General features: G+C 30.7%; 2 long non-coding RNA genes across 2 annotated transcripts; one reads left to right on the forward strand and one right to left on the reverse strand.

The window, feature by feature from the left end:
• Nucleotides 1-5,143: 5,143 nt before the first annotated feature.
• On the forward strand, nt 5,144-5,734 carry LOC112637411. Its single transcript, XR_003122541.1, has 3 exons — nt 5,144-5,338; nt 5,416-5,575; nt 5,691-5,734. It is a non-coding gene; the product is annotated as an uncharacterized LOC112637411 (long non-coding RNA).
• A 3,396-nt stretch (nt 5,735-9,130) lies between these two features.
• LOC105253329 lies at nt 9,131-10,784 on the reverse strand. The gene is made up of 3 exons (XR_003122539.1): nt 10,704-10,784; nt 10,210-10,523; nt 9,131-10,123 (listed from the first exon to the last, which is right to left on the reverse strand). It is a non-coding gene; the product is annotated as an uncharacterized LOC105253329 (long non-coding RNA).
• Between the last annotated feature and the right edge of the window lie 6,295 nt (nt 10,785-17,079).

Genomic DNA, 17,079 nt, shown 5'->3' on the forward strand with positions numbered 1-17,079 from the left:
GATAAATGCGCGCATAAACGGAACGCAATCAAGCAACAATATATAACATACGCATGCGTCGTTCGTAGAGCTGTTGGCGCGCGGGCAGAAACGTAGTAGTATGTATATATATACATTGGTAGCATGGTGTGGAAGGAATTATTGTGGCAAAAAGAATAAAAAGTTAAACTATTCAATAGACATTGATACTGTGCAATTAATACCTGTGCAATTTGGTATTAAATTTAAGGAATGGTAACTGTATGTGACGGAAGGTCGCATATTGATATTGTAAACATAACCAACTTTGGCTTTTTGTGCTTGTGTGAATATTTTCAAGAATATAAAATATAAAAAGGTTGTTACGCTGTGTGCTATAATTTTATTATGAATCTTTCAAAGAGACAAAGAAGTCGGCATTTTGCTAGACAAGCATATGAAGAATTTAAGCAATTAAAATCTCTTTGTTGTAGAAAAAAAACTTATGAGTTTAGTGATTCTGATATCGAATGGAATAACATTCCAGTATCGAAACCAATAGAATGCTCAACTAAACATGTAATACTGACAGATAATTTAAGCATATCCTCGAATTTTCAAGCAGATAGTTTACGTAGCATTGTAAATAATTTTGATTGGAAAGAAAACGTACCTTTTGACAAATCTTTAGAGATTGATTCATTAGAAACTGATGTTTCAGAAATAAAATTAGCAAAAAAAGTAAAAGTTCCTAATAAAATAATACAATCTTTGGCTGAATGGGCTTTATTACACAATATAACTCACTCAGCATTAGATAATTTATTACTTCGCTTAAATGAATTTGTAGATGGTCTACCCTTAAAGAGCAAAACTATACTTCATACACCCAGACAAGTAAATATATTGAGTTTAGATAATGGTTTATACACACATTTTGGTATCGCAAAGAGTCTTTTAAAAATATTAAATGATTTAAATGAAAATGTAATTCAAATTTTAAGGATTGATGTAAATATTGATGGTGTTCCAATTTATAAAAGTAGTGGAGTGTGTCTGTGGCCTATTCTTGTAAGATGTATAGATATAAAAAATAAAAATCCTTTTGTAGTTGGCATTTTTACAGGCACTGGAAAACCAAAACCTTTGGATCTGTATTTACAAGAATTTTTATGTGAGTTAAATGTTTTAGCAACAAATGGTTTTTTTTATAATGGACAACAAGTAAAAATTAAATTAAATGCCTTTATATGTGATGCGCCAGCTCGAGCCTATTTAAAATGTTGTACTTCTCATAATGCCAGGTATGGTTGTGAAAAGTGCTCCGTTGAAGGAATTAGTATCTCACATCGAATGATATACAAAAATATTTTTGCTTTACGAAGGACTGATCAATCATTCTATAATCAAGTTGATGAAGATCATCATAAAGACACTTCTCCTTTAGTAAATTACAATATTGATGCAGTAACTCAATTTTTGGATGCTATGCATCTTTTGTGTCTAGGAGTAATGAAAACTTTATTGTTTCGCTGGGTTGTTAATGGAAAACCACCTTATAAACTTTCCTTTCATTCAATTCAGAACTTTACAAGAAAAATGTTGTTTTTAAGATCATTTATTCCGAATGATTTTGCAAGAAAAACAAGATCTTTAACAGAATTAAGCAGATGGAAGGCCACAGAATATAGGCTTTTTCTTTTATATGTTGGACCTGTAGTCTTAAAAGACATTTTAGATAATGCAATTTATAAGCATTTTATGCTTTTACATTGTGCAGCATTTATTTTATCTAATGCTGAACTCGTTAGACATATAGATTATGCTGAAGAACTTTTAAAAAATTTTATCCTGCATGCAGAACATATTTATGGAAATCAAATTCTAGTTTATAATTTTCATAATCTCATTCATATTTGTGATGATATTAGAAAGTTTGGTTTATTATGGGATTTTTCCTGTTTTCCCTTTGAAAATTTTTTAGGCAAATTAAAAAAATTGATTCGAGGTCCATCTAAACTTCATCAACAAATTTGTTTACGCATTAATGAGTTGAATATGCTTAAATTATCTATTAAAAAAGATAGTGTGCGGGTAGTACATTCTCACATTAACGGTCCTATACCGAGAGAATATAAATATACAAAACAATATCATAAAATAATTACACCATTGTATACTTTATCAATATCACACAATAACAGTCATATAGAATTAGATAACGGGACTATTGCTGTAGTTAAAAATATTTTATTTGACAAAATCCATACGAAACATTATGTAGTTGTCAATGAATATAAAGAGATAAAAAACTTTTACAACTATCCATGTAATTCATCTAATCTTCATACTTTTAAAGTTTCTAATTTAAACCCAACAATTCATACTTACGATTTAAAAAACGTGAAAAGAAAATTAGTTGCTTTACCAGATAATCAATCTGAAATTGATACATATATTGTATTTCCATTATTACATCTTGATAAATAAAGTTTTTAAAATTGCATTTGTTGGATTTATACATAATTACTTTTGTTTTATATTTGTAATCGAATTATTATGTCAAAATGTATAAAATTGTTTAGTTGAGCATTAAATATGTTGAGCAATAATGAGTTGCGTATAAAATTTTCACTAGCAGTCTTTATTATGAGTTCTTAATATTATTAATATAAAGAAAGTTTAAAATATCGGAATTAAGTATCGGAATCAACTTGTTTTAATTAAGTTTTATTTATTAAATTTCAAGAAAAATATTAAAAGTAATTATTTTTTAAATTTAATTAATAAAATATTTAAAATAATTGTTTATATATATATTTGTATAATTATAATATAGTATTTATTTTAGAAATATGTATCGTGTGGCTGAATTTATTGAAACTGCAGAAACGGAAGTTATACCAACAAAATGGATTAACAAAGAAGGTACTAAATGCTATTGGCCTTATTACAAAGGTACCGATCGAATTAAAAAAGCTATTTTATCAATTGAAATTCCTGATCCAGAAAAGTGGGACGAATATGATACCAGAATATTACATAAATATAGTGAGTACATTTATGTAACAAATTTTATTATTTTCACACATCTTATTTTACAAATTGTTGTTTTATTATTTTTATTTCTTATATTATTTTTCAACAATACGAATAAATTTTTATTATATATTTAACTTATGTGAAATCATAAAATTTTTTAACTTGAAAATATATTTATATGTAACAAATTACAAGAATTAAATCTGAAAGGTAAACTTTATATTGCTATCGATAAATAGACACAAGTAATGAATGACAATAATATCTAGATAATGAAAGATGATTTTGCTAAATAAACACACTTTTTTCTATTTGACTCGAATGTAATTAAGAATAAACTGAAAAATTTCAAGAATGATACAATTTCATGATCGACATTGCCCATGTTCAGAAGACAGAGATCAGTGAGCGTTCAGTGATTTATATGATTGGTTTTTGCCTTTAAATAGAGAATCACTAGATCTAATTATAAGTGTAGAAACAAATCATAATAAAAAGAATTACTGAGCATTCATTGATCTGTTTCGTCTAAACGTAAACCATTGCTATCGTTGATCGAGAAATCAATTTTTTCTAGAGGGGCTAAACAAAACTAGAATTGATACCTCCTACTGTCTCCTACCGCTTACTTCTATATTTATCGGTTTATATTGAATTCACAGATGCCTACAGATATCTCTGGCTCTAACTAAAAAACAAAACCAGCATCTTATTTAAAGTATAAATATAGAAATACAATATATCACATGATGAACTTTGATGCTTGATTGCAGATACATATCAAAAAGCTCGCTCTCATTTAGCAAAAGCTGTATATACATCTCATTTAGATTCAGAAGAAGATAATGAATGTAGATCTAAAAGAAAAAGAATATCGAAAATTTATTCTTCGAGTGAAGAAAGTCTTATTTTAAAGAAAAAAAAACAATACAAAAATAAAAGTAAAATAAGGTCCCCACCTACAATAAATTTATTTGATAAATGTACTTTAGACAAGGAAAACTTTGTAAACTCTCTAGCAGAGTTACCACGTGAAAGGACATTCAAAGTGAATGATAATTTGAGTTCCTCCATTGTAGCTACTACTTCTTCTACGACTGATCATAATAATAACGATAATAATGAATATAGAGATAAAAGAAGAATGTCGGAGATTTATTCGTCAAGTGAAGACAGCTTTGTTTTAAAGAACTCAAAGCAAGACAAAAGTAGAAGTAAAATAAGATCTCCTACAATTACATCATTTGATAAATCTACTTCAAACAGGAAAAACTCAACTCTAAATTCTAACTTTCAAGAGGTATCACGTGAAAGAAATTGTATGGAAAATGAAAATTTCAGTTCATTTATTATGCCTACTACTTCCAGTAACAGAAATGCAGGTTGGTTTTTTTTAATTAAAATATTTGATTAATAATAATATTTAGCCATAATTATAAGTTTAGAATGCACTTTTGATCAATTAGATTGTATTTGTAGTTTATTTTCATATTTGAGACCATTTTAAATATATACATATACTCTTAAAGATGTGATAAATCAACTATAGAACTGTATTAGCCGTATTAAAATATTATTTAAGACAGTTTTAAATTAAATCTATAATTTTATCTATAAGTATATTAACCATTAGCTTTTAAACTAAAATATATAAACAAAAAAAGTTAAAAGAATAGAAATAGCTCTAATTTTATAATTTAGAAAATTTTTTTAATATTACATTTAAAAATTTGCAACAAACACATGCTAAATGTGCATTAATATTTTATAAAAATATTTGCAATTAAATGTAATTTATTATAGATCATTTAATATAATTAACAATATTAGTGATAGAGGATGAATAAAAATCCTTAAAAATTAAAATGATAATCTTAATTAATCTAATACTAAATATTCAAAATTCAGAATTAATTATTTACAGATTATGATTGTTTTAATAAATTATTAGAGATAACAAAGAAATTATTGGTTAAAATATTATTTTTATTATAACAATATTGTTATAATATACTGACACAATAACTTTGTCTATTTTTAATGTATTCCTCTTTAATTATATATAGTCACAATCGTTCTTACAAGTTAAAGCAAAACTTCTATTTTTTTTATTGCAGATGAATCACTGCATTTGTTAATTTTGAAAAAACTTAGGAAACTCGATTATATCCAAAATAATGTTATTATACTTGATATACAAGAAGTATTAAGTTATGTAAAACCTGAAAGATTTGAAGTTCAAGAAACAAATGTCCCAATAACACTGCCAATTGACAATGACACACAGCTTAATGAATTTGAGCAATACATTTCTATTACTGAAAATTATAAGACCATGGTAAGTGTTTCATTTTTTTCATCTGGTTTGAATTTAGTGGGAGACTTTCATTAATTTAATATTGTGTACTTTTTTAGATATCAAAATTTAGTCATATTGGAGGTAATGGTGCTGCAGGGATTACTAGAAAAATAATGAAAAATCTTATAACGTCTAAGTTTGCGATTAATTTTAATTGGGGAGGAAGGGTTCCAAAGAGGCCTTTTAAAGAACTTAAATCAATGCATTTGCTTCTTGGTATGTTTTAGAATGCACTTTTGATCTGTTTTAGAATGCACTTTTGAAAGAACTTTGTTTTATGATTTTATCTTATTTTTTTAATTCTCTTAATTTAGCTGCTTTTTCTTTATAGATTCTGTACGTAAAGCACTTCCTTCGGCGTCAACGCAAGAAATTGAATCAGCTATTTAAAGATTGGCTGAAACAAGCCAAGACGAGAGTTAGGTTGCATAATTCCTAATCATTTCTTCCAAAGATATATTACACATATATTTTTATTTTATTATTAGTAAAAGACATATATATTACACATATATTTTTTTATTTTGTTATTAATCAAAGATATATATTACACATACATTTTTATTTTATATGCTAGTCTTTACTTTAAAAATATCTTTTATTTTGTGATTATTATTTATGCGAATACATAACTTTCTGTAATAACTTGTGTATAACTCCTGTTTCTGCAAAATTTAATACATTTACTTGTCAATACATTCTACTTTTCATTATAATATGTATTCATTATAATATGTTTTATTATCATATGTAATTCAGTAAACAATTATTTTAAATAAAATAACATTTCATTAAAAAATTAATATTTTTCCAACTCCAATATAAACAATATTTAAGTGTACATTTAATTTGTATTAAAGAGGTTTCTAGGTCAGTATTTATAGTAAGATCTTATATTTATGATCGTCTTAAAATCTCATTCGCAGACAATGAAATAGCAGTATTAGTGTTATTTCATTGGTTGGGTGAGATCTTAAGACAATCTTAAACATAAGATCTGACGAATACCGCCCTAGATATATTTTTAAACAACGTTTACTTTACAACGTTTTTTTAACGTCTTTTTTACTAGTTTAAAAAACCGTTTTCATACGAGACATTTTGACTGGTTAATAAATGTATTTTTATACATCACAAAAACGTTTCGGCTAAACGTTTTTAAAACATTTATTAAACGTAACTGTGCTGCTTGGGTAATGAGTTATTCAATTCATTAACATGCATTTGTACTTAATCTGTATTAAATCAATTAGTCGATTATTAAATTTGTTTATTTAACATATTTTAGCAGATGTTTGCTGCAATCGATGGACTCGTCTGAGAGAATCTTTCTCTAAAAAAAAGAAAAAAAGACAAAATGAAACAAAAAGTGGAAGTGGAGCCTCTAAAAGAGGATTTGTTTATTTCGAGTCAATGAAATTTATTGACACTGAAATTTATCAAAACTAGAAAGTAAGAATCCATTTTGATTTTGTATTCTTATAAGCGAGATAGGGTGAATGGCCATATTACTGGCAGTGTACATATTACTGTCAGTAAATATTTAAATGATTTTTTAAATCTAACTATAAATGTTACATTATTTAAAAAATGTTTACAAATTTTTAAAACATGTTTTAAAACATTTCAAAACATTTTTTAAAATAATGTAACATTTATAGTTAGATTTTAAAAAATTAAATATTAACTGACTAATATGTACACTGCCAGTAATATAGCCAATCACCCTATTATACAGTAGAATGTTATAATTTTTAAGAAATTAAGATGAAGACCATAAATAATAATATTAACAAATTATTAACATTTTATCACATTCTTTTAAATTTCCACAAATTTAATGAAATATATGGTTTCAGTTCGATGACTAACATCAAATTCCAAAAAGTGTCTCCTACTTCTGATTGTTCGAAAGACAAGAGTGTAAATAAAGAAATTGCGAATTGGATACAGCAAGGCAAACAGACTTTGGAAAAAGAAAGAACTGCATTGGAAGAAATTGATACAAATATATTTTCTCCATTAAAAAAAGTTTCAATGCCGGAAACATTATCCACTACCAGTAATTTTGACGATGCGTCATGCGCATCTTTTTCATTGACTTCATCAGAAAGCAATACAAACGATTTCGTACATGAATCATTGTCAGCTCGGTCATCACTCATCACGATTAACTCTTCACGTTTTTCTCCAACAGCAAGCATAAGATCTACCTGCACTTTTAAAAAGCCATCATATATGAAGGGCAAATTTAATCTAAATATATCAACTGAAAAAGACGGTAAAAAAAAAGAATCTGAAAATGATGATTTCGAAGAATCTTTTGTTAAGTTGAATAAAGCAGTCGTAGAGTATTTAAAGTCTAAAAAATATGATGTACAAGTGCAGAATGATCCAGATACTTCATTTTGTAATCTGATTATGGCGGAATTGAAGCAATTAGATGATAATATAAAACAGATAAAAAAACAAGATATCATGCAAATTTTGTGGAGAAAGGAAAATTTGTGATAATATAATTTATATTCATACGTATAATGAATAGCAAAAATATTCGAAACATATTCAGAGGACATCTAATAAATGTTTAACATCCTGTGACTATCCTCGGAACGTCTTTCGAACATTTGTGCTGTTTGATAATATGCTTTAAGAATACTGTGCTTTAAAAATACTAAGACTTTAGTTAAGTTTTATAATGATAAAATATATATTGAAATATAGCTTTAATAATATAATATAAAAAATATATTATAAAATATATTATAAAATAAATAATTAAATATATATGGATACTGGTATATAATAATAATAATAAAGAATATTTAAAAAATCTTGTACTATTTATTTTATATAAATTCATATACATATACATATACATATACATATATATATATACACAAATGTAGATTAATATACAGGGTGACCCATTTTAACTTAGGCAGCCAAATAACTCGAAAAATAAGCACACTACGAAAAAATGGTTAGAATCAAAATTTTGTCATTTCGAGGGGGACGTACAATGACGTTAAAATCAGCCCTCCACCCTCCCCCTGGGCGGTGAGGGGGGGCAAGTTTGAAATCTTAAATGGGAACCCCTATTTTTCATTGCATATTCTTGTAGCTTATCTCGAGAGCTTTCCAAAACACTATAATTAAGTACCTTTTTATTAAGTACTTTTTGAGTTATAAGGCTTGAAATAATTTCTTAATTTTACATAAACCATAAAATATCTAGTAAACCATTCATTTTTCGATTATCTTACCTTCATACTTTTATGTACAAAATAATGAGAGGAATCAATTGGTGTAAAGAAAACACATAGTTGTTTCTAAGAAAAAATATGTAATTTGCAATTAACAATTCCATATTTTTTCTTAAAAACAACTGTATGTTTTCTTTACACCAATTGATTCCTCTCATTATTTTGTACATAAAAGTATGAAGGTAAGATAATCGAAAAATGAATGGTTTACTAGATATTTTATGGTTTATGTAAAATTAAGAAATTATTCCAAGCCTTATAACTCAAAAAGTACTTAATAAAAAGGTACTTAATTATAGTGTTTTGGAAAGCTCTCGAGATAAGCTACAAGAATATGCAATGAAAAATAGGGGTTCCCATTTAAGATTTCAAACTTGCCCCCCCTCACCGCCCAGGGGGAGGGGTGGAGGGGCTGATTTTAACGTCATTGTACGTCCCCCTCGAAATGACGAAATTTTGATTCTAACCATTTTTTCGTAGTGTGCTTATTTTTCGAGTTATTTGGCTGCCTAAGTTAAAATGGGTCACCCTGTATAGACAATTAGTACATATCAGCATTAAATTTTACAATATATGACACACGTATACATATAATCATTGATAAAATTTCTTTTTATTTAGATGAAGTCTTGATTTTGTCCTCTCGTTACATAATCATGCTGCCAATCGACCATTCCATTCGGAGTCAAAATAATTGCAAAGACTGTCCCTAATATGTGTCACATATGCTGCATCATTTTCGTTATTTTCAGTTATTTCATCATTGTTTTCAAATTGTATAATATTACCTTTCTCGTTTCTTAAGAAATTGTGCAAACATACACTTGCTAAAATATATTTATTAATATTTTCAGGAATCGCAGCGATCGGTCTGTTATAAATACCCCACTTTTTTGCCATAATTCCAAAAGTATTTTCTATTATACGCCGGGCTCGCGAAAGCCTATAATTGAATATGTTTTTGCGTTCCCCCAAATACCGTCCAGAATATGGTCGCATTAAATGCTTTCCAAGGGGAAATGCTTCATCCCCAATAAAAAAATAAGGCACTTGTATATCGGTTCCGCTTAAGCAACTGGTTCCTTCTGGAATATCCCCCATTCTACATATTCAAGGCGCTGTTTCCAAAAATTCCCGCATCACAGTTCTTCCCCATAGATCCAATATCGACCAAAGTATATTTATAATTGTGATCACAAACAGCCATAAGTACGATGCTGTATCGTTTGTGATAATTAAAGTACAGCGAACCAGAATTCGGAGGGCATTGAGCATCGACGTTTTCCATCAATTGCCCCCCAAGCAATGTGGAAAATTCCATAATTTCCAAAAACCCTCAGCAATTTGTAAATATTCTTCTCTCGAAGGAGCTTGTAGATAGATTGAACCAAGAAGTCTTCCAAATACATCAGACGTCTCTTTAATTATTTTATGTACAGTTGACAGATCAACACGATAGGCAAAAGCAATTGCTGGAACTTTGTCTCCAATCAGAAATCTGTAACATTATTAATATTATGATATTAATTACCAAATTGTTTTTACATATATGTATTGTTAAGCTATTAATGATCCGATATATACCGCAATGTCAAAGCAATTCGTTGCTCTGGTTCAAGTGCTCGTGGGCTTCGTTTTATTAAGCTTGGATTAACAATATCCATCAAATGCTGGAATGTTGGCAGTGTCATATGTGTATACTTATAGAACATTTCCTGATCTGTTTTTATTTCCTGAAAAAGATTGTAAAAAGCTCCTTGCTGTCTTCTTCTTGTGTTAATTGCTCGTACCCAGACACGTCGACGGCGACGACGTTCACGGTTGATCCTGTCTCTACGACGTTGCACAAAAGTGCTCCCATATTGGCCAAAGTAATTAACAAGAAATCGAAATCATTTCTGTGAAACGTTGAAATGTGAAACTTGTAAAATATAATTTCAGAAATGTGCATACAAAGTAAAATTAACCTCAAAATACTGTTTATGAAACTGAGAATTTACACGAATAATTATATACTGTCATTGTCAGTTTATATTTGTATTACATTGATAATGTAATATAATAATGAAAAAACTTACGTGTTAATCAATATAAATTCGTTTTTTGTTCTTATTTTCTTCTTAAAAACTTTTATTACGATCGGTTACAATAAGTTCTTATGCTTGTGACTATGTATTATGTATTTTTATGTAGATTGGAAATTCAGAAGCCATGGGCAGAATGCAGAAGCCATAGCGCATGCGCTATTCAGAAGCCATGGACAGAATGCAGATACTATAGCGCATGCGCTATGCTTTCTGCATTCTGCCTATGGCTTCTGCAATTTTATGTGCTTCCAGCTTTATGCTTGCCAAGAACGAACTCGCGAAAAAGCAACATAAAGTTGTCCATGATTAAAAACATCTTTGTGAAGATCTAATCCAATTCTATCAAACATCTGTAGTAGTGATATAGGGAGAGTTCTAACCCAGGTCCTCTCAGGGGGGGTGAGGCGCGCGGGGGAATGACGTCACGCGGGACGGAGAGGATTTCGGCAGCGGCGCGTGTTAGATGTTTTATCGCAATATTGTATTACATGCCCGATTGATAAACAATATTGCGTACGAACATGTTCGGTTTATAAATAATATAAACAGCAGCATTTCTTCGAATGGCAACGCGTGCGAGGGAGAGGGGGCGATGGCGCGAGAACAACGCGTGCGAGAGAGAGACTTATAACTAGCGCGAGACTTAGATTAACGCATGGAAGATAACGATACTTATAACTAGCGCAGGGATGGGAACGAAAGGAGAGGCATGCAAAATAAGTAGATTTTTTTTAAAGTAAAATATATATAAAATTTATTTTAAAATGTGTGTGTATATTATACATATTTATGTGTGTGTGTATGTGTATTTAAAATTAAAATTAAAATAAAATGTAAAATATAAAAATATAAAAATATAAATTTAAATTATCTTGAAGATCGCCAGTAAATAAATAAAAGAGGTAGTTAAAAACGATCAGCACTGGCAATATTTATTGAGTTAAAAAATCACAATCACGACGTTTCGACCATAGGTTTTGGTCCTTTTCGAGTGAACTACAAAAAAAAAATTATTTCCAATAATACAACAACAAAAAAAATTAATGATACCAAATTACATAGATGTTCGAGTAAGATTTGAGCAACAAGTTATATATACATACAGTAATTAAATTAACAGTTCTATCGTGAGAAATAAGAAATCACTTCGTCAAGATTATCATGTCACTGTCTCCATTAACACACAGAGAAAGACTAGACAACCTTTATTATTCTATCATAAATATCGTTTAAATTTTCAGTGTCCTTTTGTAAGTTAATCATGTTGTCAAACTTTTTTATATAAAACATTTCGGCAATTTCTCTCTTTCTCACGTGTTTCTCATTGTGTAAAATAGTCGGTGATGACCAATCGAAGTCATGGTTAAATTCCACTCTATGCTTGCTAATAACGGAAAAATTACTTTCGTGCACTTTGATGTTGTTGCAATGTTCTTTTATGCGAGTGCTTACATGTCTTTTTGTTTGGCCGATATATGATACGTTACAATTTTTGCAGTCTAGTTTGTAAACGACTTCCGTTCTGTTATTAATAGGCAACCTATCTTTACCACGTTTAATTAATGAGTTGAGTTTTTTAGGAACATTATAAACGACTTTAAAGCCTATTTTTTTAAAAAAGCGATCAACATCGTCACTCCAGCCGTCAACAAACGGCAAGGAAATGTACGAAGGCGTAGCTGCATTGTCAAATTCATTGTCAGTATCAGTGCTATCACGATGTTTCAAAAAATACAATCTTTTTTGCACATGACGGTTGATGATTTGATTCGGAAAGCAATTATTCGAAAGAATCCGCCTAACAGCGTCGATATTCTTAGCATGAAACCGAGTGTCCGCTAACAAAATAGCGTGGTCAACCAGATTGTAAATGGTATTCAATTTGTATTTCAACGGATGCTTGGAGTGAAAATTAATATATCTGTTGGAGCAGGTGGGTTTCTTGTACCAATCAGTCAGAAGACGACCATTAGATCGGATAACCATCGTGTTCAAGAAACTGATAGAAGAGTCAACCTCGGTTTCATGTGTAAAGGTTAGGCGTCGATGAAAATTATTAAAAGTCGATTTAATCTCTTCAATCTTTGATCGTGAAACAATAGTGAAAATGTCATCGACGTACCTATAATAGATCGGAACATCGAAACTCAGCAGACTCAAACAATGCATTTCCAAATCATCCATCACGATATCTGCCAAGATAGGTGACAGAGGGGAACCCATAGGACTACCAAAAATCTGTTCGTAAAAATTTCCATTAAAAGAAAAACTGGTGGAGTCCAAAACCGTTTCAATCGCGTATAAAAACTGGGCTAAATTCAATTTCGTGTTAGGAGCAATGTGACTCCAACGTTTAGTGACAGCAATTACAATCAAATCTTTAGGGATATTCGTAAACAATGCAGTGACGTCAAGAGAAATCATTACTTCGTCATCCCTGATAGTCTTGTCTTTCAAAAGATTAGCAAACGTCCAGCTATCCTTGATATGCGATTTAGGTTGCAAGATCGAAATCTTTAATATATCGTGAATGTATTGCGCGACATTATATAACGGATTACCTATGGATGACACAATGATACGCAGTGGGTAACCCGACTTATGTATTTTCGGTAAACCGTAACAACGTGGTAAATTGCCATTAGTTGAGTTCAATTTTTTGTAAGTGGATTCATTAATTAACTCATTGCTGCGCCAAGATTTAACAAGAGTATTGATTTTATTTGTTAATTTTCTGATCGGGTCTTTGTTCACTTTTTTATAGGTGGATTGGTCGTTCAAAAGTGCCTCCATTTTCTCCACGTAATCAGTTTTATTCATGACAACAGTGACCTGCCCCTTATCAGTCCTGGTGACAAACAAATCGTCATTATTACGTAGGAATTGTTTACAGAGAGAGAGACTGTCTAGAACATATTTGTCTATAAAGTTGACATGTCTCTTCGCGCGAAGGAATCTATGGAGGGAATTAGCGACAGAATTTCTGGTCATTGCGTTAGCAGTGTCAGGAATACGGTTATAATTGATCTCAAAGTTCTTCAAGGTCTCGAGAACAACGTTGATACGGTCTTTCGCGTGAGACTGAAGTAACGGTAATCCGAAATTGTCACCAAGACTCAGAAGCTCAGAAACCCGATCAGGGATACTCTTGTTACTAATGTTAATCAACCATTCAGTTTTGTCAATATTGTTAAAAGGATTCAAAGCGGTGTCATACTCAACAGTCAAATTCTTAAATTTTTTAATTAACTTAAATTTTATTATACAGTTGATTTTTACAAACTTACGTTCATTAAGATCAAAAAACTTTTTTAATAAATCACATGGTAGACGTTCAGTAAGCCGTCGCTCAATCCTTTCAATATTAGCGCGCAAATAATTTAGATTAAAATTAAGATCCTTGATTTCAAGATTCAATAATATACCACGGTATTTCAACATGGTTTTTTCAAAAGTGCGATTAACACTCCTACTATGAAACGTGATATTAGTTTTTAAATTATTGATGTGTGACGAAATTAGATCGTATCTCCTGCATCGAAGTAAGAAAATGAGTTGTTGTTTGGCCGTGCAGATTTTCCTTTTAGTGTTAATCCATGACTTCAACAAGGTAGTGTAACTTTTGCCAAACCGATTAGTAATCATTTGAAAAAACATATCAGATTGCAAAGACTCCATAATTAGATCCAGGAGCGTAAATAAATTTAAATTATCTTGAAGATCGCCAGTAAATAAATAAAAGAGGTAGTTAAAAACAATCAGCACTGGCAATATTTATTGAGTTAAAAAATCACAATCACGACGTTTCGACCATAGGTTTTGGTCCTTTTCGAGTGAACTACAAAAAAAAAATTATTTCCAATAATACAACAACAAGAAAAATTAATGATACCAAATTACATAGATGTTCGAGTAAGATTTGAGCAACAAGTTATATATACATACAGTAATTAAATTAACAGTTCTATCGTGAGAAATAAGAAATCACTTCGTCAAGATTATCATGTCACTGTCTCCATTAACACACAGAGAAAGACTAGACAACCTTTATTATTCTATCATAAATATCGTTTAAATTTTCAGTGTCCTTTTGTAAGTTAATCGTGTTGTCAAACTTTTTTATATAAAACATTTCGGCAGTGCACGAAAGTAATTTTTCCGTTATTAGCAAGCATAGAGTGGAATTTAACCATGACTTCGATTGGTCATCACCGACTATTTTACACAATGAGAAACACGTGAGAAAGAGAGAAATTGCCGAAATGTTTTATATAAAAAAGTTTGACAACACGATTAACTTACAAAAGGACACTGAAAATTTAAACGATATTTATGATAGAATAATAAAGGTTGTCTAGTCTTTCTCTGTGTGTTAATGGAGACAGTGGCATGATAATCTTGACGAAGTGATTTCTTATTTCTCACGATAGAACTGTTAATTTAATTACTGTATGTATATATAACTTGTTGCTCAAATCTTACTCGAACATCTATGTAATTTGGTATCATTAATTTTTTTTGTTGTTGTATTATTGGAAATAATTTTTTTTTTTTGTAGTTCACTCGAAAAGGACCAAAACCTATGGTCGAAACGTCGTGATTGTGATTTTTTAACTCAATAAATATTGCCAGTGCTGATCGTTTTTAACTACCTCTTTTATAAAAATATAAAATATAACGATATAATAAAATATAATTATAAAAAAAATATATAAAATTAATTGGGGGGGGAGGTGCGCCGGTTCAGGGGGAGGTGGCTCCTGTAACAGAAAAAAGATATTGAATTAATACAAGTGTAGTTAGAGAGAGTTAAGATTTAAAAAAATAGTACTTACAATGTTTTAATGTGTGCACATGGGGCACATGTCGCACGGTAATATTTGAATCAGTGATTTCCTGCACTCTTTGCAGGATATATTGGTTAAATATTGATAATTTGTGCAGCGATGTTCCCGTACAGCACTAGCTTCCAGAAATAAAAACGATAGTCTTAGGAAGCATTCCGCACAATATTTCCGTCCACTTTCCACATAATAGAACGATATGCAACATATTTTTATGGTATCGTTCATCGTCAATATTTCCGGTAAGTCTAAATTTCGTTCTCTGATTTGTAATAGTTCATCATCACTATTGACACTCTCGTAATCGCTGTCCGCCAAAGGTTCTACTTCGATGTCAGCGTCATCTTCGTCATCTTCGTCATCTTCATCAACATTCATTACATTATTATTTTCAATGATCCTCACATTATTATTTTCGATGATCATCACATCGTCATCATCGATGATCATAACATCATCATCATCGTCATCATTAATGATAATGATATTTTCTTCGGCCATTTTATAAAATACACAAGAACGATGAAAAAAATATTCACTTCTTCACTTTCGATTTCTTGACTCGCGCACTGCCAAACTCTTTCTGACAAGGCAGCGAGATCTCGGTACGAGATCGTATAATAGAGATGCGACATTATCGCCATATTGCCGTAAACACCTCGTAAAAAAAAGTATGCGCGGTCCCATATGTTTATCGAAAGTATAAGCGATATTGAATTACGTGCCCGGTTGATAAACAATATAAACACCTTAGAATCATCTCGCATGTTTTTCTCGGAAGGAATGCAATGTACATCAGCACCGATGTTCGGTAGCTTTGCACCCTTGCTTCCACCACTCGTATATCAGCGCCGATGTTCGGCTGCTTTGCGCTTTCGCGGTACATCCTCACCCCCGATATAAGTAATTCTAGATTTTTTTCCCGTTTGACGTATGCTTATCTCTCTCTCATTGAATTACGCAGCATGAGAATTTATAAACAATATAAACAAATGACACCTCCCAGAATCGTCCTCCGTAATTTTTTCTCGGAAGAATTGCAACGCGTATGAGCGCCGATGTTCGGCTGCTTTGTACCTTTGTTTCCTCCTTCATATATAAGAAGGACTGAAGTGCATCAAATCATCATAGTATGTGATTTGAACGCCCATCGACACGTCGGTTGTAAAAAAGTATAGCGGTGTTCCGTTAGAAAGATTTTTGCGCGATTTCACGTTCAAGATAGAGAACGGTATTGTTTATCGTGTGCAAAAGTCATCCGTAGAAAACTGTGACGTAGTGCTTTAAAAGTGTGAAAAAAAACAGGAAAATGGAAAACATCGAGCAGACCGAACGCGATCTGATGGAGGGATCTCGCCAAATTGTCACTTTGGGCGAGTATTTCGCGTGGCTGCAGCGTTGCGAGGAATTGATCCAAGTGCTCGAAGAACGCAGTCGTGTCAAGCGTCCGCGGCCCTCGATCGGAAATAGACAATCTCTGGTGGCTAAAATCGCGCGACTAGAAGGTGCAAAGACTCGATTGC

This window comes from Camponotus floridanus, unplaced genomic scaffold (assembly GCF_003227725.1).
Source record: "Camponotus floridanus strain SB8 unplaced genomic scaffold, Cflo_v7.5 scaffold162, whole genome shotgun sequence".
NCBI lineage: Eukaryota > Metazoa > Arthropoda > Insecta > Hymenoptera > Formicidae > Camponotus > Camponotus floridanus.